Source organism: Lagopus leucura, unplaced genomic scaffold, assembly GCF_019238085.1.
Source record: "Lagopus leucura isolate 7727_CA_CO unplaced genomic scaffold, USGS_WTPT01 Super-Scaffold_100001, whole genome shotgun sequence".
Classification (NCBI taxonomy): domain Eukaryota; kingdom Metazoa; phylum Chordata; class Aves; order Galliformes; family Phasianidae; genus Lagopus; species Lagopus leucura.
Window position 1 is genome coordinate 15,689,472 of NW_024962262.1, and position 26,579 is coordinate 15,716,050.

The window sequence follows — 26,579 nt, forward strand, 5'->3', positions numbered from 1 at the left end:
ATTGTAGGGATTTGAAGGTTGATATAAGTGACATCCTTTTTCTTCAAAAATATGGGAAAGTGTGAAGATATAAAGCTAGGAGATGATGCAATTAAAAAAATGCTTTATAACACACAAAGAAATAGATGTCTTTGAGGACAATTATACATTCAGATGAAATGTACATCATATAAGTTCATGCACGTAGATGCTACTAGGCACAAATTCACCATCTGGAAATTGTAGATTGATTGATTCATTACTATAAAGATGCTTCAGAGCCACGTATGAGATGTAGTTGTGGAAAGGGTAAATATGACAGCAGGATATTAAAGACGATGGCAAAAGCAGAGAAGAACTTATTATATAATATAATAGAAAATAAATAAAAAGATAAATTGAAAATGATGGAAAGATTACTCTGAAGAGGAGCATCTGTAAAGAAAGATACCAAAACCTTGTAGGTAACGTTGCAAGCCTTTACTGGTAATTCTTAGTCACATCTCCCCATAACTTGCTTAATGAGAAGCCAGGTGGCTTTGTCAAACTGGACCAACTAACCATAACGCCAGTCACCATTCCATTGTCTCAAAACTGAAAAGGCAATGGGAATACAAGTCTCTATTCAGTGATGTTACCTCTATGAAAGATCTTAGTCTCACGTCTGGACTGACAATATTACTAATCTCCAAGAAGTAGCTGTGAAAGTGAATGTATTTTTTCTTTCTTTACTGGCAAAGGGATTTTGTTCTCACTGAAATCCATGCCCAGTTGAGATGTTGATAAAGAAGTGTGGGCATCAACTGACTGAGACTGTGTTTTAACTGGAAGCAAGGGCTCATATCATTGAAAATCTAGTAATTACAGTACTTGTAAGAAGGATCTAGTCCCCAGTTATGCTTTTATTTATTATAAATTTCTCGTAAAAGATCCAGATCAGTTGAATTAGCTACAGACTTTCTCAGATGGCTGCATATAATTGTGTGACTGCAGTCAAATCTAAAGCCTTCAGGAACTTGGAAAAAGCACAGGTTTTATGGGATCTGTTTTAAATTTAACATTGAGAATCCCATTAATACCAACAGGTAAATGCATAGCAATAATTTTATTCAAAGTAAAACCTTTTGTGTATAATATCAGAGCTTGTGTTTAGTTCTAGGAAGGACATGAATCCTTTGGAATTCCTTCCAGCAACTCTTTCTTCAGCAAAACCAAGAAAACATTAGCATGCTGAACAGCTCTTCTCTGGCACCAACACAGGTTTTTAAGCTGGAAAGACTCTTCTAATTTCTTTTGACTTCCTGCTAAATCTAGTCTGCGGAATGTCAATCATTTTATTCAAACAAAAACACAATGAATGCTTTCTATATGTCAGGATTGAATATGATGTCTGTCACCTCAAACCTGTCAGGTGAATTAAAGTATGTCAGGTAAGGTGAACCCTAAAATCAGTATTTGGCCAGGTTCTCAAAGCACTGAATTATATGATGAAGGTTAATACTTCCCTGCATCCTACACATCAAAGAGAAGATGTCACTACAGAATATCTTTGTGAAGTACAGTTCTCCTGGATATGCTTATTCACAGAAATCCTTACATTCCGCCAATATTTTTCAATTCTGATCCAGATTTGTAGGGAGGTCACCAATTGGGAACTGCAGTGCCCAGATTGGTTGCACAGTCTGAAATGAGCAGATAACTTGCATAATTTCACGGCTGAAAGTGTTGCTTGATTTTTTTTTTTAATTGAATATAAAGGATTTTAAGAGTAACAGAAGTAGGATTGGAATATTAGGCATTTCACTAATCACATTTTCTCAATTAAGAGGTGCAATTGATATTACCTAAAATTCTAATTGCTTCTTCTAATTACTAGCAACATTAACATCTATCTCAATGTTGTTTATCTTACCTGTAGATGACAGGGAAATGAAGTTACCTTTCAGAAGCGTGTTTAACTGGAATATTTGGGAAGAAACATTCTCCAGTTTTCCATTTTGAGTTTGACTTATAATTCTGTTGTGTTTTCTTTTAACTTGCTTCAGTCTGCTCTGTGTTCTGCAGATGAGCTTTGCTTGAGATGAATTTCAATTATCTTCCTACATATTGTTTCTTAAATATTGTATCTTCTCTTCTTCAGGAGATTTCTCATACATTATGGAATATCAATCAACATTCCTCTGTGCACTCAGCTTTCTTCCACTGTCTTCATTCTCAAAGTCAGAACATTTTTAGTACACAGCATTGTCTCACGAGTATTACAAACTTAATAATAAACTTATAAGTAGATCCAGAATGCTCTGTATCTTAGATTTTATTTCTTATGTTTAGCTCATGTCTTAGGATAAGGAGTAGAACAGCCTTGAACAAAAAACTGTTCAAGGAATTACTGAAATAGAGCAAGCCTGCTCTAAGAACGTGGAGCTTTTAAGAAAGTACTCTTCTTTGTAATTGCATTCTTGTTATCTTAATCAATATTAGAGTAATTAAAATTCCTCATGATCAATATTTCTGCCCTGTTCAGAAAGTGTCTTATCTCTAAAAGGTAGCCATAATCTACTGATTCTAACATCAGTGAAGTTTCGTTTAGAAAATCATCTGACTCCCTACTTGACTATAAATTACTCTTAAACTGCCTCCATTGTCATATAAAATTGTACACCTTTTCCCTCCATGCTACATATAATCGCTATGTAAATTCATTTTTCTAAGAACTGCATGATATTTTCACAGCAAGGATACATTAACTTTTTATCAGGTACTTTTATTAGCCAGAATCTAATATCCTTCTCCAACCTGAGGAAGATTATTATTCTTTATATGTGCTATGTTTCTACTATTGAACATTAGGCTTGCTGTATGTTGCATTCCTTGGGACAACGAGTTCTGTCAGGTGATGAAGTGCAACATTTCAGCCACTATAAAAAAATGAATAATCCTGGCTTGACTTGGGTTTCTTTATCAACTTGTACATTTGAGCAACAGCTGAGCATGGAGCTCTTCTGACTTAACATAGAAAACCAAAAGTTATATACAAAAAGGTAAGATAGCCACCTGAAATCCCTTTCAAGTCAATGCAGGAACATGCATTTCCAAAGAGATCATCCTCAGAGTGGGTCCTGGAAAGGACTTCATCCTAGAAGAATACTTCATCTCTGGAAATGCTTGACATCTGCAGCCCTCAACAGTGAGAGATGGAGCCACTATTTGCAGCTTCACTGATCAGCTGAATAAATAATGTCTTTGAAGTCCTGCTCTTACTTCTTTCATCTGCTTGCTCATTGGGATCTCAGCATTCTGGTAACTACAGTAAATAACAATGATAACTAGAGTCTGGACACTAAAATAATTTCAGTACTTTAACCACAGCTGAAACCATTCTGGTGTTCTTTGGTCATATCCTGCTGAGTAAAAGCCACAGCAGTATTTCTGTTTCTAGGATTTTTCTGAACTGCTCTTTTCCCCTTGTATCAATAGCTGAACATGCAGAATAGTAAAATCAGATGATTCCCAATTTTCTAATGTATTTTAGGGGTTTTTAGTTATATTCTCACTTTTTTTAAGACATTTTACTCCTTTATTTCATCTCATCTGACAGGGATGTCTATCTGCAAAATGTTCCATTGACACTTTTATTATCAGTGCTTCTTTGTTGTTATGCTCAATAGCTTCTTCACATTAAACCGAACCCCGATTCCCTTTGCTCCCACCCACTGATATTCAGTGCCTCAGTTCTCTCAGACACTATTATTTCAGTTATTTCACACCCTCCTTCCTCCTCCCCCCTCCCCTTTCCCTGGCTTCTTTCCCAGACTTTCACTTAGGTGGTGACCTTTGTGCTGTCTTACTTTTCTTTGCACTGTGCCTCAGAAGTAACCTTCTTGCTATGCATTCACAGCTTGTACTCCTTTCCTGATTTCCTTGCTCCCTTTTTTATACTAACTGCATGCTATCTATTAATCTGTCATATTCATCGATCTTCAGAAGAAAATCAACCAGTTGCTCTAATTTGGCTGTCTGATCTTCTCATGCCACAGCTAACTGACAATACTCACACACAAAAAGTCTTTTTGAATGTCCTCAGCTTGGTAGCCAGGAAGATTTTGCAGTCAATATTTTTCATTATATATATCCCATCCTGAAATTCACACATACTTGCAAAGGAAATAATTCACAAATAATCTTGGCTTAGTCACTGAAGAGATAAAATAAAGGCAACCAAACAATAAGGATTATGGTGCTTTTTAGGGAGATTTCAGGCCTTTTATGTAGATGTAATATACTTAATACAGAGGAAAACATAAAAGAGCATTCTTTATTCTCTTAACTTTGAAGTGCCTAAGCATAAACTTTTTGCCATTCTCTTATTCTCTAAGAACAGCAAAGTAGCTGCTCCAGAAAAGAACATTCAAAGTCTGCAAATCATCTTGTTAAAAAAGTAGGTTTCAGAGATACTCTTGTCTACTCTTGTCAAGTAAGTTTAAACTGAGTATGCAGGCATTGAAAGATGTATGAACATGCTTGTGTATTGCTAGATCCAAGAGAAATACTTTGCCACAGTGTTAGTATGACCATTTCCTCTAGCTGAAGGACTGCATCATACTGCTGTCTTCATATTGTGCTTCTCTGCAGTCCATAGACAGGCTCTTGAATACATACTCAAACATTTCACTTTTTGTCAAGTAGGAGAAGAGCATTATTATCCTCCCCTTTTGCATGATGTGGAGAACAGATTAATTCTAAAGGATAAAACTAGGTAAAAGAAAGAATTAGAGGTTAGAAAAATCACATTTTGGAGTTATGTGTGATCGAGTGCCACAGCTGCCTATTTCTCATCTCATAACAACAGCCTGTATTTGATAGCTTAGTAATCTGTAAGTTTCAAAATCTTTTTTGTTATTTTAATAAAGATATTTTCCCATTTTGACACTAAAAAAGAATAGAAAAAGGACACTGAAAAAGTGACTAAGGAAACAGAAAATAATAAAAAAAAATAATGATTTTGCCCTGCTTTTTAGTTGGTACAAGAAAAATAAAATGAAGACATTTTCCTATTATGAGAGTAAAATTATATAACAAATCTAAATTAAAGTCCTTATGAGACATATTTATACAGATTAGAAGAAGAGTGTATCTATACAGCAAGGTAACTCTTTAATTAGTTTTCAATTCCAAAATGAAATAATTATCAAAAAAGTAGATTTCTTTTTCAGATAAATATAAGGAAAAAAAGATAAAAATAAAGAAACTGACTTCCTGTGTTTCTGAAATTCTAGTAAGAATATTAGCTGTCATTATCTTTTCTAAAGTGACCTTCACCAATCTGTAGTCTAAAACTTACAGGTAAACACAAGCGTATATCTGTGGGCTATATTTTTGGCAGACAACCTATCAAACACTAAGTCACTGTCAGATATAGGCCTCTGAGAAATGTAGGCATAACTCTTCCAATCAGATCTAAAGCATCTTCTCTGGTGCCCTTCTCCACCTTCCTTTCTGAAGGTCTTTCAGAATTTACCTATTCAGCGCTGACAAGTCGTTAGCGTCATGGTAACTCTCCCTCTTGCTGCTCTGCACATGTAGACTTCCTTACTATGCAAATCTAGGTTCCATATCTGTTGACTTTAGTTTAATAATTATTTTTATATATTAGTATTATTAATTAGTGTGTTCATTTCACCCTAATTGGCCACTAAGATCCATCATGGTGGTCTTTTTCACCCCCTCCTCAAAAGGACAGGGAGAGAAAAAAAGAGAAAATATCTTAATGGATTAGATAACGACAGGGATATAATTCACCAGGTACTGCCATGGTCAAAACAGACTCAGCCTGGGAAGTTAATTTATTACTTATCACTAACAGACCAGAGCAGTGTGAAGTAGAAGCAAACAGAAAAGGACTTTGAGTAACACACAGGAATGAGGAACAAGGAATAGAAGATGTGGCCAGTCCCTAATACTTTTGCTGTTTCTTCGTGGTCATTCTGCCCCTTCTCTGTATGGAATCCCTCTCATGGGGTGCAGTCCTTCCCAGATTGATCCTGTGTGGACTTCCCACAGGTTGCAGCGGTTCCAGCACTGCTCTAGCATAGCTCTGTACCACAGGACCCATCCTTTGGGAGCTGTTCCACACAGGTCCCCACAGGTGCATCTCCTCCAGCCCTCCTCCCTGCGTGTGCGCTTCTCTCCATGGGCCGCAACTCTAGCTTGGGGCTGCTCTTGCAGGGGTATCAATGGGCTGTGCCTCCTTCAGGCCTCATCCACAGGTGCACAGTGGGCTCTTCCATGGCTACACTTGAAGATCATTATTTTTTATTCCAGAAATATGTCCTCTATTTTTATAATCACTGCTTGTCAGTCAGTTAGGCTTGTTTCAAAGAGAAGTAAGGAAAAATCATGGTGTTAAGAATACCTTATAAATTCTAATTATGGGAAAAAATCCCTGTGGTGGGAACATAACTGGAGGTGTAAAGATCAGTCTAATAAATGTTAGCCTGATGTAGATTTGATTGATCCAACTTGAGGTAACAAAGATGGGCTTCTGAGATCCCATTCAACCTTAATTTTCTGTGATTCTGTGCTAAGAAGCAGTTAGGAAAGGGCCTAAGTAATTAATCTTTGAAACTTACAAAATACCTGTTAAGTAGATACAAACCTGATTATTTATAGAGATATGGGACCTGTTTTAGAGCTTTATTGAGTCTGCTTTGTCTTACTTACTTTCTTTGTTTGTTGTTGTTTGTTTCAAATTGGACATCAGGAAAAGGTTCTTCACCAGAGGGAGGTGGGCATGGAGCAGCCTCCCCAGGGTGGTAGGAAATGGCCCCAAGCTGCTGGAGTTAAAGGAGAGTGTGGAAAATGCTCTCAGTTGTATGGTCTGATGTTCTGTGTGGAGGAGCCAAGAGTTGGACTCGATGGCCTTTATGGGTCCCCTCTAACTCAGGATATTCTATGATTCTAGGATTCGTTTTGTTTCATACCTGAATACAGCTCATACTTAAATAGTGAAGGTAAAGTTTGCTGCCATTAAGTTTTTCATTTATTGAACTTTATTTATGAGTTTATTTTATGCAATAATGTACACTGGTGAAAATATTCCTCCTGACCTACATGGCAACCAGCCTACACTCTGAAGCATGACATTTGATTACCTTGTCTGAGCTTGCAGAACTGCAAATGTTATTAATGGTCATAAAATTATCCAACCCTTTTAAAAATCAGACACAGTATTTGACTTGATGACCTTCCACAGTCATGAAATTCACGTTCTGATTGAAATGATATCAGTCTAGAGGATCTGCTAGAGCTCTGGTGCAAGTGTCACAGCTCTGTTACTGAGGTTGAAAAGAATCTTAATAAGCTGTTATGTAGGCAATGTAAGTATCTTGGAGTTTCACTGTTTTCTGATTTATTCACTCAGTATAGACCATAAAATGTAAGTTTGGGATACCTTGCATTCTCACTGGTAGCATACAGGTACTGAGTAAGAGTTCACTAGCTTCTGTGACCTTTAGCAAGCACACTGCAATCACTGGAGCAGATGCCCCTTTAACATCAGTGAGCAGCACAGATATAGTAAAGGGAAGCCTATTTATGCACGTCTTGTAATCATGGTCATTTGGGACACAAAGAGTTTCTTATTTTTTCTTGTGTGAAGAGCAAAAGGGCATATCCTTTTGTATTTAATCTTTTGAAACAGGATTTGCTAGAGTAGCTATTACTGCTTGAATAGGAAAAAGGACTCCTCTTAATTTGGAAACCTAACAGCAACATGTCAACATTATGAATTATTTAATTGCCAGTTTTCTACAACATCTGTGTAGCTCTCAGATTTAAGCTGTCTTTCATATGACCATCCCCAAATCCTGCCAGAATATTTTTAAAACTAAAAGCTGTCCATAACATAAGACAGTTATTTGTTTGTAGCATAAGGATTTACAGAAATGCATCAGCTTTAAGTAAGTGTGGTGGAAATTGGTGCATGACTATCATGAGGTGGGGTTGTAGGGGTGCTTAGGCTGAAGCAGCCATACTTCATGTGTTTAAACTACAAGGATGCTTTGAGACTGGGAAGATTCTATCTTTCTGTAAAGCAATATTGTTCAGAGAAGGCTCAGCTTTGTGAATAAGTGAACATAAATTCTCTGTTGTGAGAAACGTGATGCTTACTGGTTTATGCCGGTTAATCCTACACGTGGTACTTGAGAGTAATAAGCATTCAGAGACAGCACAGATTCAGTGATGAATGATCCACCTCCTTCACCTACATGCAAAATAACATGCATTAACCCCCCACAAACTGCTCAGTTCTGCAGCATATAGACATTTGGCAGGGGTGTAGATACAGCTACACAGGGACTCCATGTCCAGGGCTGCTAGTTTTGGATTATATCACAAAGGCCTGAACATGAGTATCTGCAGGTATTGAATCTACCATTACAGCAGATTGTCAGGGAGGCTTTATGTTGAGTGTGTGGAGATTTTGGTCTCAAGCAAAATCTAAGCCCGTGCACTGGCAATAAATGCACGGCTGTGCACACACATAGAACAACTTTGAAGACTTTCACATGGCTGTGGGAACACTGCTAGACATGGGGACTATCTTTTAAGTGTAAGATGACTTAAATTAGATGATTGAGGTGAGCAGTTGCTGTTAAAGCCTCTGGAGAGTAACATATAAAACTATACAGTGTTTTTCCTTCTCTTTCCCATCTTCTAATTTCAAATAGTTGTAAATTTCTCCCCTCCAAGTGAAGTGCTTTCTGCAGAACTTGAATCCAGCTTACTGCAGAGCTTATATGAAGTGCAGGCTATACTTGCTTTCCCTTCTCTGTCCTCTGCTTCCTTCTTTCCTTTAGAAAGACTGAGATATTCTGTCCTAGACATTTGTATTTTTTCTTGAGAATTCAGTTCACAGGAAGGAGTGGATACCTCAGGTCAGCTTGACATTTTAATCTCAGTGGTTTTCTTTTTATTCTGAATCACTATGGAGTATCAAATACAAACTGTAAGCGGGCTATTCTTACCAGGCTACTGCTCACTGTCATGTGTACTGGTGAACACCCTAGACAGAACATTTGAGAAATGAATAAATGATATGAAGAACTAAAGTTGAAGAAGAATAATTATATTTTTACTAAATGCAGCTCTTAAGCCCTTGTCTCAGAAGACAAACAAACTAACAAACAAAAAAAAATTATGTACCGATGTTGAAACTAGATTATCTATAAGGTCCCTTCCAACCCAAGCGATACTATGATTCTATGATAACTATGAAAGCTCTGAGTACACTGAGTCCCCTCCTCAGGCAAGGTTATTGGTGACTCTGATTACATGTTACATATGAAATGGCCCCATAAACTCAATCTTTTGATACACATTCCACTAAAAATTCATAATCTAGCAAGGATTAAGTGTTGTGAGCTCTCACACTGAGAACTGAATCTCTCAAACACCAATTAACATTCTGTTGCTAAAACTAGTGGATTTGTTATTTATAGCTCTGGCCAAATTCGTGCATTTGAACTTTTAAGTCTTTTTTTGTATGATCTGTAGCACAGCAGAAAATGACAAAAATGGCTAAATTCTCTGTAACTACCATAAGCTAGAAAGGGCCAGCCTGTTGCTGAGCTAATATGATCAACTTTCTGTATTATTTTCAAGCTTTACTCTTTTTTTGTTGTTGTTGTTTATGATTATCTGCAACTTACAGCCCTCTTAAAAGCCATTTAGATTTACTGGGAAAAGGCCATAAGGGACTTGATTCACTTGTCAACGAATAGATGTTGAGTGCTATTTGAAATACTTAAGCGTCCCACCTGGTATCAAGGTGTTGCTCCTGGAAGCCACAGATGTCCCTCAAATCTTTCATTTTGTTGTTCACCAAAGTGTCTACTATCCTGACACATCCTAAATGGTCCACAATGGCATGTGTGTGCAAATGAATTGAATTCTTGTAGGTAGGATTCACATTGAGATTGCAGGTACCTAAATGTCCAGCTGTGGCACAGAGGTGGAGGATGAGATTTCATTGTGTAAGCTGGCTATTTAGGGTCAGTGTGTACAAAATAAGAAATCTGACACACCAGCCTGGGGCTGAAAAATGTGGCACAGAACTTAGGTTCAGGAGGTTCAGGTGCTTCTGGAGGGGCAGATGGGTGAGAAGTGAAGCACCCTAAGAAGGCAATAGGCACCTCAGTTTAGGCATCTGTATGAAGTCCAAGCTATCTAATGATAACTTCATTCAAGAAATGGGGAAACAGCTCAGAAGATGAATATGTTGTGGATTAAAATTCTGATTGTGGAAAAAAAAAAAAAAAAAACAAAACATTTTTTTTTCCTATCTTGTTTGTTAATTTGTTTGTCTCTGCTTTTTAACTGTTTATTTTACCTTTGCTCACATCCCTTTCCACTAAAATATAAACAAGATGACATTTTTTATTTGAAATGTTTTCTTTTTAAGCATAAGTTTCTTGAGGCATACCCCTATATTTATGCGACATCACGTTTTGATACGACGCAGGAGAAAATTTCTTCTGACTGCTTATTTGTTTGTGGATTAGTGCAGCATGTAAAAGCACACCAAAATATTATATTCCTATTTGTATCAGTGAAAAGCACTGGTGATTCTTGGAAATGGGAATAATAACATGTAGACATCCGTGTCATATGCCAAAAGGTGCTGTTGGAGAGGTTCCTATGCAAGAAAGAAATAATCAGCTTTATGAAATGCACAAGTTTCTGTATTCCAGGAGGGTCTATTCTTTGTTCACAGTGTAAGCCTCTCAGTCTACTATGAATCAATATTCGTAAAAACTTTATATTATGACCACTGTGTCTGTCTTCATACATTTGATGCAGTGCATCTTTGTGGTAATGTTTTTTGTTATTTTTTTTTAATATATAAATGCAGAACAAGTATGGATAATTTGGCAGCTGTATATCAGCCATGTAGTGTCCTCTTCAGAGTTCATCAGTCATCCAAGAAAGCTCTGCCATCAACATGAAAAAGGCATTTTTTAACACTGAAAATGATTTGTACTCCGACACAATATATTTTGTCAGCTTGCCTCTAGTTACAAACAGCTATCCTACACTGTGAATGATCCAACAAAAATTCAACAATATACAAAATGCTAGAATGGATAGTAAGTGAAAAAAGAGAAAAATATTAAAATCTATTGCTAGTCTTTCAGAAATTGTCAGTCTATAAGAGGAAAACAAATACTGCAGTCTCATGGGATTTCCAGATTATACCTTGACAGCAGCTCATTCATGGGCAATGTTGCTAGTTTCAATGTTTCCTGTGACGTATCATAAGTGAGGTAGCTTAAGCTTCAGAAATCTTTAGTCCCTATGGTATGTTGTACTCACAGTTTGCATGAAGTCATGTTTTCGGTTAGATCCTTTCCTGAAAATCAAGATTTTCTCAGAAAAAATGGATTTTCACTTGGTTATGCTATGACAATTTAAGTGTGGCAACAGGAACCAGAAATTATATTACAAGGATGTCAGGGGAAAATTCTTTACCGAGAGAGTGGTGAGGTACTGGAACAGGCTGCCCAGAGAGGTTGTGGATGCCATGTCCGTGGAGGTGTTCAAGGCCAGATTGGATGGGGCCCTGGGCAGCCTGGTCTAGCATTGAATAGGGAGGTTGGTGGCCCTGCATGTGGCAGGGAAGTTGGAGATTCACGATCCTTGAGGTCCCTTCCAATTCTGGCCATTCTGTGATTCTGTGATTATGAGTCATGTATTTAAATTTATGCATATGAAGTCCCACATCAGTACTGCCAATCACAACTTGTGCCCACAAAGATTATGGTGCTACTATGATAAGCACAGTTTCTTTCTGAAATTTATGGGTTGCAGGAATAGACAAAGGACAGAGGAAGAGATTGATTTTCTACATGTTAGTGTAGTCCATCTCTCTTCAGAAGCATTTTAACACAGCAGGTGTTTTTAAAACAGTGTGACCAAGGTCTGTAAATACTTTTTTGCCATGTCCATGACATGCTTTAATAAAAAAGCAGCATGTTTCTGCCTTCAGGGTGATGGACTTTCAAGCTGTCAGACTCCCAGTTCTCTTGGTTCATTGTCTGTTCTCTTTTAAACTAGGGCACCTATTGTATAGCTGGATATGAAGAGGAGGATATGTTTAATCTTTTATAAGGAAGTCCAAGAGGTAGAGTCAAAGACAAGAATAAGTATAAGATGTTTTGTCTTATGATGAATAAGAATTAGATCCAAGCATCACACTGTCAAGCTGCACCACAGCTATCCCTTTATTTAGGTTTTGTTCTATAGTGCAAGGACTTCAAATCCTATTCATCCTTAACTTCAAGGATAAGTGCTTTCTTTATCAGCAGAAAGAACAGACTTAAACCAAATGCCACATGAATTTGTGAATTCATGACAAGTTTCATAACAAGTATTAACTCCCAAAACAGAGATACTAGAAATCATACCAGAAAAGCAAGATAACTTACAGGTGGCATGCAGGTGGGTATATCTGCCTCCTCTCATCTCCCCTTCCCTTTCTATTTAGATTGTCCTAAACAAAAGCAAAGTCTATGGCATAGAATTTACAAGTACTGTTTCCGAATGTATTAGAATAGTTAATTCTCTGGAGCAGTCAGGATATTTTAGTGATGAAAGTTATTGAAAAGTCTAATTCTTTGTTTCAGTGCATGGATAGGGTCATAATATTCAAACGTTCAACATTTTTCAGGATTCTAAATCTATTATTTTTGTGCTGCAACTGAAAAGAAGCAAGACAATACCATGTGTTTTATATTCACAATAACACGCTTGTGCAAAGTTGTGAGCATGAGCTGGGACCTGGAATTTCATCCAGACTCAAGCCACTGAAAGCTCAGATTTTTTTGGTTGATAGGCCTTTTCTTACCAAAAGGCATGTGTGCTGCAGTTCAGTACACAACAGAGCTAGCTGTAAAGAAAGTAGAACACGTTAATTATTGTGGAAGAGTGAGTGCCACATAAAGTTAGAATTTGCTAAGAAAGTTTAATGATATCTCAGAGTTAGAAGGCATTTTCAGTACAGGAGAGGACTTGAATATTATGCAAAGAAAAATTGCAATGTCAAGAGAACAGGAACAATAGAAATGAGATTAAATTTACTAGAACAAAGTGTGAAGTCCTGATTTTAAGAAATAATAAAAACAGACAGGGAGTCATAAATTAGAAGATGAGAAAAATCTTTGCATACTAGTTGAACAGTATGAATGTGAACTATGTTTCTAGTGTATTATTTCATACAAAATTTAAACCAGTTGTATCTGTGAGAGAAGCAGAGGCAGAAGAGTTCCAGTGCCCCATGTCATGAACTTTTGGGACCTCCTTTGGAATAAAATATTCAGCTTACCAAGAAAGATTCTTTCAGATTAGGATGAGACCATACAAGTCCTACAAATACAATAGAACTGGAGGTTTTGTTTTAATGAAAGAGACAAATAGAACTAGATTTGTTTCACTTACTGACTGTCCTGATCTGAAAGTGAAGAAAGGACATATTCTTGTCTGTAAAAACATTACAAGGTAAAGCTCCAGACTACAAGCATTATTTCACGGAGGTGGTAATGTCAGCATAAGAGCAAATGGATGTAGACAAACTATGAATACAGGAAAGTTAGAGAAAATTAATACTATTTTCAAAAACAGACTTCTAGTAAAAATCATAGGCACAGAACAATGAAAATAAAATATTTTATTTTGAAATGTGATATTATTATAAACATTTGGTGTATTGTCTTGCTTTCAATGGTAAAATGTTAGACACATGGACCCGGAACGTACCTCTCAGTCCCATGTGTTTGCAAGGTGATGTCTATATGCACCCAAAATCAGAACCTGTATGAGGAGTTTTATAGTGTAGGCAGGGAGAACGGGAGACAAAGAAGAACTTACAGAAATTATGGAGTCAGGCAATGTATTGTTTTTTTTAAATTTTTATTTGAGAAAGACACACTCTTGAATACAGTTGTTGGAATTCTCTGTAGTTCAGTGTGGTCCAGTGTATCACTGAAGAATGTTTGATGATAATAGTACAAGAATCCACAGTAGCATATACTGAGGTGGTTCTGAAGATTATTTTACTAATAATACACAAACTACCTGCTTTTCTTTTCCATGGTGACATTCTTCTGTAAAGGAAATGTCTTCTGACAGGACAAAAAAATCTGAATACAACCATATTGTCACTGAAGAATCAAGTTAGCTTTATGGTAGCAGTAGCTTTCTGACATACTGAACTTGCAATTTTACTCATGCTAGAGAGCTGCAAAACTGTAGGTGAGAAATTTACCCTTTATTAACCAGCTCCCGTGTAATATGATGTTTGCTTTCTCTGGGTCAGCTCTTCTTCATGCAATTCCATCCCTTGAGCCAATCAAAATATTAAGATAAATGGTAATAAGATGGATAGAGATTCACTTGAGGATGAAAAATTGAGATTCAAGTATTTGTAATAAATTCTGTAAATAATAAAGAAATTCTCAGTTTTGTCAAATTAGGGAATTGGAGTTTGCTTACTACATTACTGACAAAGTTTTTAGCCACTGCATCAATGACTGTGCTTGAATGACTGGATTACAACTGCGCATCAGACTTTCCTCCTCTTTTCTGTCTTTCTCCCTGCATTCTTTCCCTCCCAGACTGTTGCTGAGTTTCCATGGGGAGAATACTTATGTGCAACAAACAAGCAAACAAACAAAATCAGGGAAAATTCCACATTCTGAATTGTGTGTAGTTTGGATGCTGGTGGAACAAGAAGTGAAATAAATTGATGGTAGAATTGTAGAAGCATACTTTTTCTCTCTTTTTTTCTCCACAAGAACTGTTTTAGGAGACTGGGATTACTTATGCAGCAGAAAGAGAATAAGGATTTAAATTTGATTGTTTTGTTATTTGGAATTTCATCTCTTTTAAATCTAGTTCACCTCCAGTTGCTTCCTTTTCATACAAGAATAAAACACACTTTTACCCACTTCTCTAAAGATATTCCAAATTAATCTGATTAGAAGCTTAGACTTATGCACAGCAAATGCTTTCAGGGATAGTATCAAATATCTTCAGTAGCGCCTGCCTTGTTCACTGCCAGATGAAATATCCTTGCCAAGTTTACCAAGCAGTCCAGAATGTCTTTGCTTGAGTGATCTTTTCCTTTATTATTTACTAGTTCACTAACATTTTTCATGTTCACAACTGATGAGTTTTGATTTGATTTTTTCTTGATTCTTGTGAAAAAAAAAATTAACTACCAACACTAAGAGAAATAGACGGACTTTTTATGGCTCCCAATTTGAAATTACATTTGAAACTTGTCAGTTAGCTATTTTTAATCCATTTAGTGTCCAGCATTCTGATCATGTGTTGTGTAATTTCTTAAGCCAGTGGTAAGTAGGACCAAATCAAATGCTCTACCGAAATTCTGCAGTTTATGAATCATCTTGCAACTGTGTTATAAAACATGGATCTCTTTTTAATTTGACAAATCCTTTGTCCATAAACCATGTTAGATGACATTAAATATGCTACCCTCAATTCTTTATTAATCAGATTTCCTATTTGATGTTCCATTATTTTTCCTAAGACTGATGTCAGGCAGGCAGGCTGATATTTACTTAGACTATTCCATTCACTGGGAAAACAAACTACAAGCATGATTCCTATTTTTACCCTACGGTCAGGAACTACCTCAACATTCCAGTATTCATTCAAATGAAATAATTTATTATAAACAGACTAATAAAGCTTATTAAACAGTTCTCTAAAATTCCAGGTTACATTTTTTAATAAAAGACCCTTGGTCTTAACAGCTATTGTTTAGTATGTATTGACTTTGGTTTTAGCTGTTTTTCTTTTTGTTGTCATTACCATCTTCATAAGCTATGACCATACATGGCTTTTTCCCAATACAGGAGTTAAAATATTTATTCAACTTTTCTATCTCTTCTGCACCGTTCTGAACAACTACATCCTTCATATTTAATGAAAGACAAACAGCAATGTAAGGTTGCTTTGTTCAGATTACCACAGAATTCACACACTGTCCTCAGTAGCAATTTCCTACTGTTTCAATTTGAATCCTAAATTCTAGTGATCTAATTTATTTAGTTTCCTTGTCTCACAACTCAATCTTTGCCTTTATTTCTCTTTAAGATAGACTGATCTGGAATAGATTTTGTCTTCATTGATGTTCTTGAGATGATGTCGTAAAATGCTTTCAAATTCCTTTATTATTATTTCTTTCTTTCTTTTTTTTCTTTTAAAATTCTTCCTGGTACAGATTTGGCACAAACTTTTCTTATCTGTTTGAAAGTAGCCATTTTAGAGGAGCAGGCATAAGAATTACTGGTTGTCTTACATTCTATTTGCATGTGATGAATGTAATCAAGTTATCACTTTCACTTAAGGAATCACTAAATTTTAGTCCTGGAATAAATTTCAATTTACCTGTCAGGATGACATCAAGTAAAAAATTCTCTTAGGAGAGACACAAAACTTTTTGATTTAGGAAATTTTAGGATTTAATCAATCATTTTTTTCAGAATTTTTAAGATTTTTTTAATTGCTGAAAACGTCAAACTTGCAAAGTTATGTCTTTCATCTTGATATTCAAACAATGAAAAAGGCTCTTTTTAAAGCTTACAGGGCACAGAAACACTTTACTTTCTCTCCATAGACAATAGTTTTGTTTTCTGACTGTAATTAGGGTTTCAAGTTACTGGTCATATTGCTCCAAGAGATAGTTTGATGGCATGTAGCTACCCACAACTAATTGTTGTCATACTCTTTGTTCTGGGATACTGATCTGTAAATTCTGAGAGCATTTACTACCTAATTATCAGTAAGTTGAAATCAGCTATTTCTGCATGCTGCCTCTTCTCTTTTCATGACATGGAGCTTTTCTTAAATTGCTTGTAGCAAGTGGGTTTAACATTCCTATCATACAGATTTTCTTTCAAGTTACAGTAATATGAGGCAGGTTTAACCACTCCTTATCATACAAGTAGTTCCTCTTCTTGTTTACCACACAAACTCCTGCCATTCATGAACAGGCAGTTAAAGAATTTCTTGTCTTTGTGTCATTCTATGCCTTGATCAACTTTGTTCTTGACAACTTGACTGTGCTAAATGAGTGTTTATTTGCTGCCCTTTTTTAATCTTCCCTTTTGTTGTAAGTTTAATGCCATTATGACTAGTCTAGTCAGCTTGTCCCTTTGTAAAATTGATTTCCCCTTTAATGAGCTGGAGGCAGTGTAAAGCATGTAACTCCTCAGTTAGAAAATGGCTCTACACCAAACTGAAATCACCTCTCACTTCTACACCTGTTTACTTGGCAGCTTATTCTTAAAACTCCTGGTTTGTATGTCATTTTCTGGGGCAGAAACAATACCAAAAAAGCTTATTTGGGTATTTTTGTACTTCCTCAACTTTTTAAACTTTTGTTTTAAACCTCCTAGGAGCCAGGTGAAGCATTGCTAGAACAAATACATACCATTATGAAATTAACTCTCTTCCATGTTTGAGTTTGCTTTTTTTTTCATTTATTGAAGAGGACTTGAGAATTTATAAGAAGGAATATCCGTAAATATTTACTGTATTGGAAAGGTGGTAGATTTAACTATAATTAGCTTGCCTTTTTTAATTATAATTTATATTATATGAGGATTTTGGAAAAAAAACTTGAAAAGTTGCACTTTTTTGCAACAGTTTTTTTATATTTTGCAGGAAGATCACTTTAGGATAACAGAAATGCTTTTTATCTGTTTCCTGGTATTCTCAGCTTTTTCTCCTTGCAGGTACCCTTTGGCCCAAAGTCTTGAACGTAGAAGAGAAATTCTGTGGCTACAGTTGTACCATTTTACATCCTTTCTTTTTTTGCATCTTTAAGACGTGTCTCTAGACTGTGATCAGCAAAGTAGATACCCGTTGGAAGAGAGAAATCTTGTGTCTTGCTTTCTAATGAGAATAAAGAAAATGGACCAGTGACAATTTTAGAGAGGAATTTGCACACCACAATTGTGTATGGCTGTATGCACTTTAAGCGCTGAAAGTTTCCTTTCAAAACATGATTCTATACCTCAGTTTTCTTATGTCCAAAACAATGATGACTCTCACTTCAACAAAATATTGTCATCACTGTTTGGAAGGTTTTGAAGTGTTCTGTAATCTGCGCTTGCCAGCTGCATCATGAAAGTTTATTAGCTACAAATTGCATTGTTTTGTTTTCCTGTAGGCTGAAAGGCTTAGAAGTTATTGAAAAAAAAAAAAAAAATTAGGATGCTAGTGAGGTTTCAAATTATACTTATTGGTTTCAAAATAGAATTGTGGTTAAACCTCGTCAAATCCTCTCCATTGCTTTTCCTGCTATTGCTGATTAGTTAAGAAGCAGAAAGGAACATTACACTGTAAAGCATCCATTTATCTGCCAGTGTCAGGTTCTCCTGACATGATATACTAATGCAAAGTACATTAAGCATTAACAGCAGGTGCTCCAGAGCTAGCAGTTCCTAGGCAGACATTAAGAGACCTAGAATGAGTCAGTGTCACTCTATGGTTTAACCTAATACCAACCCCTTAGGGCACCTCTATCAAATGTAAGAGAAATGAAAGGTTTTAAAGGCTATTAATCCCAGTGACTTTACATTAGAAGAGCACAAAGTTATTTGTCACAGGTCTTTGTATCATGGTGCTACGGTAAAATATGAAGTATCCAGTATTCCTGATATTCTTTTTTTCCACCTACTTAAACAAGAATTTCTTCTGTTGATATAATGGCTGAGCATTGGTACCTACCAGCTGCAGGCTGGCTCTGTATTTTTCCCAGTGAGTGTTGTTTTTTTTTGTTTTTTTTTTTCCTTTTCTTATCTACAGTGCATGAGAAGCAGCAAAAACATCTTTGGAAAACAAACCTTGAACTGAAAGCTGCCCTAAGTAAACAAGAGAGTGAACTCTCTGCCCCCAACCAGACATCATTACAGCACGCATCAGAGGCATTAAATCAGAACCGAATCTAATGTGAGGTGTTAGCTTCTTTTGCCATACTTGTTATCTGCAGCTGCTTTATTTCTAGCATGATAGATGTTTTGTTCAATGCTTGAAGTTGCTGAGATTCAGGAATAATCCTGTTGTTTTAGAAATCTCTGATCCTGTGTTTGCAGGGAAGGGTGTCTCAAATTGCTGGTTGTCTGCTGCTTCAAAGGGTCTGGCGGTTGAATGTGAGAAGCTGAGGTTTTGCTGAAAGTGGTGACAGAAACATGATTTCAGTCTCTTGCCAGGATCTTAATTTGTACCTTACAAATTTGCTTCACACATATTTAGTTGACAAAAATTTTTCAACCATCAGACCACCATACTGGCAGGCTCTTTGGCTTCAAGCCCTACCTTTGATGAAAACTCAGTCCCTTTTTCTAAATACCCCTGTTTTCACATCTGTAAAAAGGTTCATGTGTTACTCATACCATTAGAGTGTTTTGAAAGATATTGATGGATGGTCTGTGCAAGCATTTTTGTTTTTACTTGCTGACCTGCACAGTAGCAAAGATGCATGGCTTACAGTGTGTGTATTTCTGTATGCATATGTATATCAGTGTGTATGTTTAAAGTAAGTGTGTACAGTTGGTTGGCTCTGAGGAGTTAGTCAATATTTTAAGCTTTGTCAGGGTGCTCTGAAATCATCAGTCTTCAGTGTTTACACAAACACGATCCTATTTGTTTGAAAAGAGTCTAGAGAAAATCCTTTACCTCTGAACACAGCAGGAAAAACAGTCAGAGCCCAGGAAAAGAGTAGTGGTTGTTCCAAGATGAACCAGAGATCCATCTGCCACTGTCTCTGACGGTGGCCAAAAACGGAGGCCTGCAAATGAGATCAAGCAAAGAGAGAGTATTCTACTACCCATCAGTAACGTGTGTCTCAGATCCAAGATTTACTTCAGAGCTTTCTCTTCTGTGATGTTGCCCAGCTGCTCCCTGAACTTATCTACAGCAAGGGATGTGGAGTAAGGGTTGGGTAAACTAAAATCAGTGCGTGTGGAAACACTTTGTTTCATTTGTTGTGAAACTACCAATGTCTAACTTTGTTTAATGACCTGCAAATTTTATACTAAAAGAGCAAGCTGTAACTGTTTTACATGTTACACTATCCTGTAACGTTTGTATTTTTGCAGATTTACATCAAATCAGTATTCTCTTTTCCAGCCCTGTACAGATGTCGATTCTTACATGTTGATGTGCTTTTATGCTGCTATGAGCCCTGCCAGCATTGCTATATCTGCTCTGAAGTGGGAGGGGCTGAAACAGTATTCAAGATGTGTGCCAGTAGCACATCCTCTATCCTTTATCCTTTATTCCTTTCTAATAATTCCTAATATTCACTTTTTTTTTTTTTTTTTTTTTTTTTTTTTTTTCCCCATATACAATGCTAAACACTAAGGTGAGTTTCTATAGATCTATAAGTCCAGGATCTTATTAAGGTTAAGGCACTCTTAGAACACTTCTCCCTCCCTTTAAATCTGCCTATACTGAATTTCACTAGGCTAGCCCTTTAGTACTTCTGGGTTTTTCCTAGTCAATGCTTCATGGTCACAAATGGCTCTCAAACACTGTGCTGCTAAGATTAGCATCTGTGAAATCTAGAAAATACAATAGACCAAAGGCAAATTTTTGTTGCCAGAAGCTTGGTGATTTTGAGACAGAATTTGCTGGGGACTATTGGCAATAAACAGTACGAGTGAACATGCTCTAGTTTTGGCTCCTTCCATCTTGCATAGTTTTACAGTAGTATACTATGTACACATCATGTTTTTATGATTTTTGGTTATCAGTATTGCACATCATAACATCACGTAGTGCACTGGGAGTTAAAGAGTTAATGTTCCAGGTCCGGGTACCTGTCCTGGAAGAGAAGAACTACTGCATTTCCCAGAATACTGTCTGCTGTTCTGTTATCATTTCTGCTCAGGGGGAACAGATGTAAAGCCTTGGTAGGTCCCCTGACGTGTGCTTTTCCTTTCTTCAGCTCTCCTTTCTGCTGCTCGACCTGACTGCGTGTCTCATCTCAGTGTTATGGTGAGGCCTTCAGTTCTTGGACACTTTCTCTTTCGTTATATTTAATCGATTAGCTTCAATTCTAATTATATTGCATTATAGTGTGTTATCTTACATTCTGATTCTATATTTAGTGAATTAGATTGCTTCTTCTCAGATTGTTGCAGCTGTTTTTAATTATTTGGGGTCCTCTGTTTCCCTTTTCTGGAGGTGTGGATCTGCGAATCCCTCTGCCCCAGTAGTCACAGAACTGAGCCAAACCAGCCCGTAAACTGTTGACAGTACCTCTGTTGACAGTTATTCTGGAATGTCTGTACTTATCTTCAAGACAGACACAGAATAGAAAATAAATGTCCAGTTCCTTGCTGGAGAAATGCCACTCTGACAGAGGGTAACACTGCCCTCATATTCTTTATTTGTCTTGAATATAAAATAAACAAATAACAACAAAAACAGCTTTTAAATGCCTTTTGGGAATTGTAGTAGAGAGCTGTCTGGTTGCTCTAAGATCCTTTCAGAGAATTCCAGTAGATTTTACAGCAATGATAAGTGGTTTCAAACTATATAAGAGACTGCTGGTTTTCAGTATGTCATATTTATTCATATGCCAACTTATTTAATACTTTCTTGTAGTTACTAATTCACTCTGTGGAAATGGAATTTGGTGGCCTGCAGTTTCCTAGTTTTTCTTGTACCTTAAAATGGATGCCACATTAGCTTGGTAACATGGCAGCTTTAAATGAGAGTTGATATACAGTGGTGAGTTATTCCGCTATTTCAACCTTGAATACCTTGAGAACTGATCGTATGTAACTATTCAATTGATCCATTTGCTTCATAAATTCTTTTGCTGATGCGATCAGCCAATTGCTCAACCTGAGTCAGATTGTTTTACAAACAAGACTTACAATAATGGGAACTTTTCAGATTTCTTCATATTGCAGATACAGAAATTTCCCTAACTATTTAACCACCCAGAGAAGTTGTGCATGCCCCACTGAAAATATTCAAAGCTAGGTTGAGTGGATCTTTCAGTAACCCAGTCTAGTGGAAGGTGTTCCTGCACATAGAAAAGGGTTGGAACTAAATGATTTTTAAGGCCTCTTCCGAACACAAACATTTAATGGCTCTATGATTTTCTGCTCTCAACATTTCTTTGTGCTCTCCTTTATTTTCTATTGACACTCCCACCTCTACCTTCTTTGTTAATTAAAGAATCCTCAGTGGGTACATCTGTGTTCCAAGGCAAAGTAGTACCAACTGAGTTACATTCATTCAACTTAAGACCCCACTGCAAACTGATACCAGAAATGGGTAGCAGTCAAAGAAGGAGCCATGAATTATCCAGTAGAGTCTACAGCAATTCAGTGTTTGAGGTTCTCTGCTCTCTCTCAACAATCTCAAAACAATTGTAGGCACAGACCATCCACCAATGTGTTAGAAAAAAATTTCTTATAATACTTTATGCCTTTTTTCAAGTTCATTCTCCGTGTCTTTTCAGGATGATAGTAACTTAAAGTTATTTTTACTTAAAGATTTCACAGGAAGTTCTGGTCTCCAAGAAATTTATCCTATGTTTCCTTTTATGCCTGTACTTTGAGATTCTTATCTAAGTGTCCTACGACTTCTCTTTGTGGCTCTGCTGCCCAAAGCTTGAGGGAAGCAAATGAACAGCTTTTGGATTTGCAATCAAAATAAAATGAATCAACTTTGTTTTATCTCACGAATTAGTTCACTGAAGTTTCCATCTGGGCCTAGACACTAATTTCCACTGCCTGAGCACTTTTAATTCATATGGGAGTTCAGTAGATTCTTCCACTTATCCTAAATGGCTAGTAGTCTCATCAGTTTAAATATCTGTATTTGTCGGCAGTTCAAAGACAAGCTTGTTACCAGCCATTAATATCTTCCACTGTCAAGAAAGATAGTTTGGTAATATTTATATAATGATAAAGTTGTCACAAGGGTATCCATGATATCTAAGTTTTGGCAGCGTGATCTTGTCACTTTCTCATCATGAAATAGATGACAGTATAGGACCTTTTGTATTTGCATGTATCAAGATGAAGTATTACAGTAGCAGCTAATTAGAATCCATTAAAATTCTGCACTGGACTCCAGAGCACCAATAATCAGCACAGAATCATACCTTTTATCACTAGTCACAACATCTTTTTACAACTTCAAGTTAATCTAAATTGTCTGAGAAGACATAGAGGGCATAGCACACATTTGTTTTATAAAGTGAGAAGACTAAGCATCTCAACTGAAGCACTTCATCTGTCAAGGAACTCACTAGCTACATCTTATACTGAAGTTAATGGAGGCAAATGAGACCATAGGGCTGTTTAGATATATGTTTAACTGACTAACTTTTGGCACCTGCAGTTGAACATAATTTATACAGAGTTTAAAGCCTTTATATACAAAGATTACTCAATTATTATAAAATTCCTAAGTAAGCCACAATTGTTAATATTTTATAAAGATTTAATTCAGAGCTCACTGTAATCATATCATAGAGAAATCACAGAATTATAGAATGGCTTTGGTTGGAAGGAACCTTAAAAATCATCTAGTTTCAATTCCCATCTCATTGGCAGGATGGCCATCCACTGGATCAGGCTACCCAGGGCCCCATACAACTTGGTGTTGAATGCCTCCAGGGATGGGGCATCCACAACTTCTCTGGGCAACCTGTGCCAGAATCATACCACTCTTCGAGCAAAGAATTTTCTCCTATGATCTAATCTAAACCTCCCGTCTTTAACTTTAAAGCTATTCTTCCTTGTCTGTCAGTATCAGACCATGTAAAAAGTTTGACCTCTCCTGCTTTTAACTTCCCCTCAGGCACTGGAAAGCATTCATGAGGTCTCCCCAGAGCCTTTTCTTTTCCAAGATATACAAGCACGGCTCCCTCAACCTTTCTTCATACGAGAGATGCTCCAGACCTTGGATCATTGACATGATCCTCCTCTGGACCTGATGAAACAGCTCCCCATCTTTCTTGTGCTAGGGACCCCAGCCCTGGATGGAGTACTCCAGATGGGGCCTCATAAGGTGAAGCTGTGTTGGCTATCTTGGATAAGCTCCTTGTCTTGCATGTTCCTTACCATAGCCACATTCGGAATATTATGTCCAGTTCTGGGTTCCCCAGTTCAAAAAAGACAGACATCTTCTAAAAAGAGTTCAGCTGAGGAATGAAAAAGATTATTAAGGACCTAGAGCATCTCCTTTATGAGGAAAGGCTGAGAGACCTGGATCTGTTCAGCCTGGAGAAGAGAAGGATGAGAAAGGATCTAATTACTGTTTATAAATATCTAAAATGTAGGACTCAAGTCAGTGAGAGTAGACTCTTTTTGATGGTGAGTAATAACAGAATAAGGGGCTATAGGCAGAAACTGGAACACAGAAATTTCCATACTAACACAAGAAAGAACTTTTATACTGTCAGATTAGTGGAGCACTAATCAGTCTGCCCAGAGAGGATGTGGAATCTCCTTCTCTGGGGATATTGAAGTTACACCTGGATGCTTTCCTCTGCAACCTGCTTTAGGAGGGGGGTTGGACTAGTTGATCTCCAGGGATCCTTTCCAGCCCCTACAGTTCTTTGGTTCTGTGGTACACTCCATCATCTTCCCAGACACAGAAGTGAGGCTCAATGGCCTTTAGTTCCCTGGGTTTTCTTTGTCTCTTTCTTGACAATAAGAGCAATGCTTCCCTTTTTTCCAGTCATGGGAGACTTCACCTGCCTGCCACAACTTTTCATATATATGAGAGTGGCTTGGCAACCACATCAGCCAGTTCTTTCAGGACTCTGGGATGCATGTAGCCTGATCCCATAGAATCAATAGAAAGAAGTTTTCCTACTAGTATCATTGATCAGTCTGTAGGACAGCTGTGTGAATACATCACCTTTAGACACCATTAAATCCCTTTTCATGCCAAGCTGAGACATTCACAATTGAGATTTCACTGCTTCTAGAAAAATTCCAAGAAAGAAAGTTATATAATATCTCCCATAAAAAATTTGTAATGCACAAATGAAGCAAAACTGTTCACAATTTCCTAACATATATGCACGTGTGTTTATCTGAATATATCTATACTGTTTTATTATGCAGTTTGCATGTAATGAAGAGAGAAAGAGCCAACAGAATAATTAAATATCAAAAGAAGAGCAAGAAGAGCTTAAAGAAGAATCCAAATGTGAACAAAACTTTTTATTTATTTATTTATTTATTTTTAAAGAGAAGTTAAATCAAAACTATTTTCCTGAAGATCGAGGTGTTTTTCTATATATATCATATTAAGGAGTGAAGAGTCAGCTATATTGATGCGCTGAAAATGTTTTTTCACTGAATGATACATACATTCACGCAGAATTCCTTAAAATCCCAGTTAGCATTGGCAAGAACAAGCTTTTGGTGACTAAAACAAAATAAATGGTAATTGAAAATCAGGCAGTGAAACTAATGTGCAGCTATCCCAACTGAAACTCTGTTTAAGTGAAAATGGTTCCAGAAGACTTCTCTTACCACATTAGATCTGTGAAATTAATTAGAATACTTTACTGGTGGATGGATACAGGAAGAGTAAATGCTTCCCTCAGGATCCTGTCATTAGCTATCAGTTTTCCTTTCTGCATATACTACTTACACCATGGTTTCTAGCCTTAGCAAGTTACTAATTAATTTCTCATATCCTGCCACTGACTCACACTGGGATTTATACATTCTTAGGATAACATCTGCATTTGTTAGTCCTACAGAATCAATGGAATAACTACTTCTCACCTATCTCACCTTCTCACCTTCTCACCTCACTGTAAGAGAGGTAGACTAAAATTTCATACAAATGAGAAACAAATAATAAGAAAACATTCATTTTGCACCTAATCATCACAAATGTTGCATCCTTTTTTTGTGACATTGCCAATAGAGGCTATGCAGATGGATAGTAAAATTAACTGTAGTAGCGTGGACTGTGGCAGAATTTAAGTATCCGTGTGAGATAACATAGTAAAGAACAGAATTATTTGCAATTTTATTCATGTAAAGTTGTTAAGGAATATATTTAGAGCAGCTATCGAATGCAAATGAAATTAAAGTTGTCATGTAAGCCATGATTTTCACTCATAGCCAGAAACCATTTTTTTTTCCCACCTTGGATATTGATATTCCCCTTCTCCTTGGCTTTGTGAGGCTCCACCTGGAGTACGGCATCCAGGCCTGGGGCCTCACAGAGCTCTTGGAATGAGTCCAGAGGAGGGCCACTAAGATGATCAGAGGGCTGGAGCACCTCTCCTGTGAAGAAAGGTTGAAGGAACTGGGTTGTTTAGCTTGGAGAAGAGAAGGCTCTGGGGAGACCTCGTTGTGGCCTTCCAGTACTTGAAGGGTGCATATAAAGAGGAGGGGGAATGATTGTTTATGAGGGTGAATAGTAATAGAACAGGGAGAATGGTTTTAAATTAGGACAGGGGAGGTTTAGGTTAGATATTAGGAGGACGTTTTTCACTCAGAGGGTGGTGACAC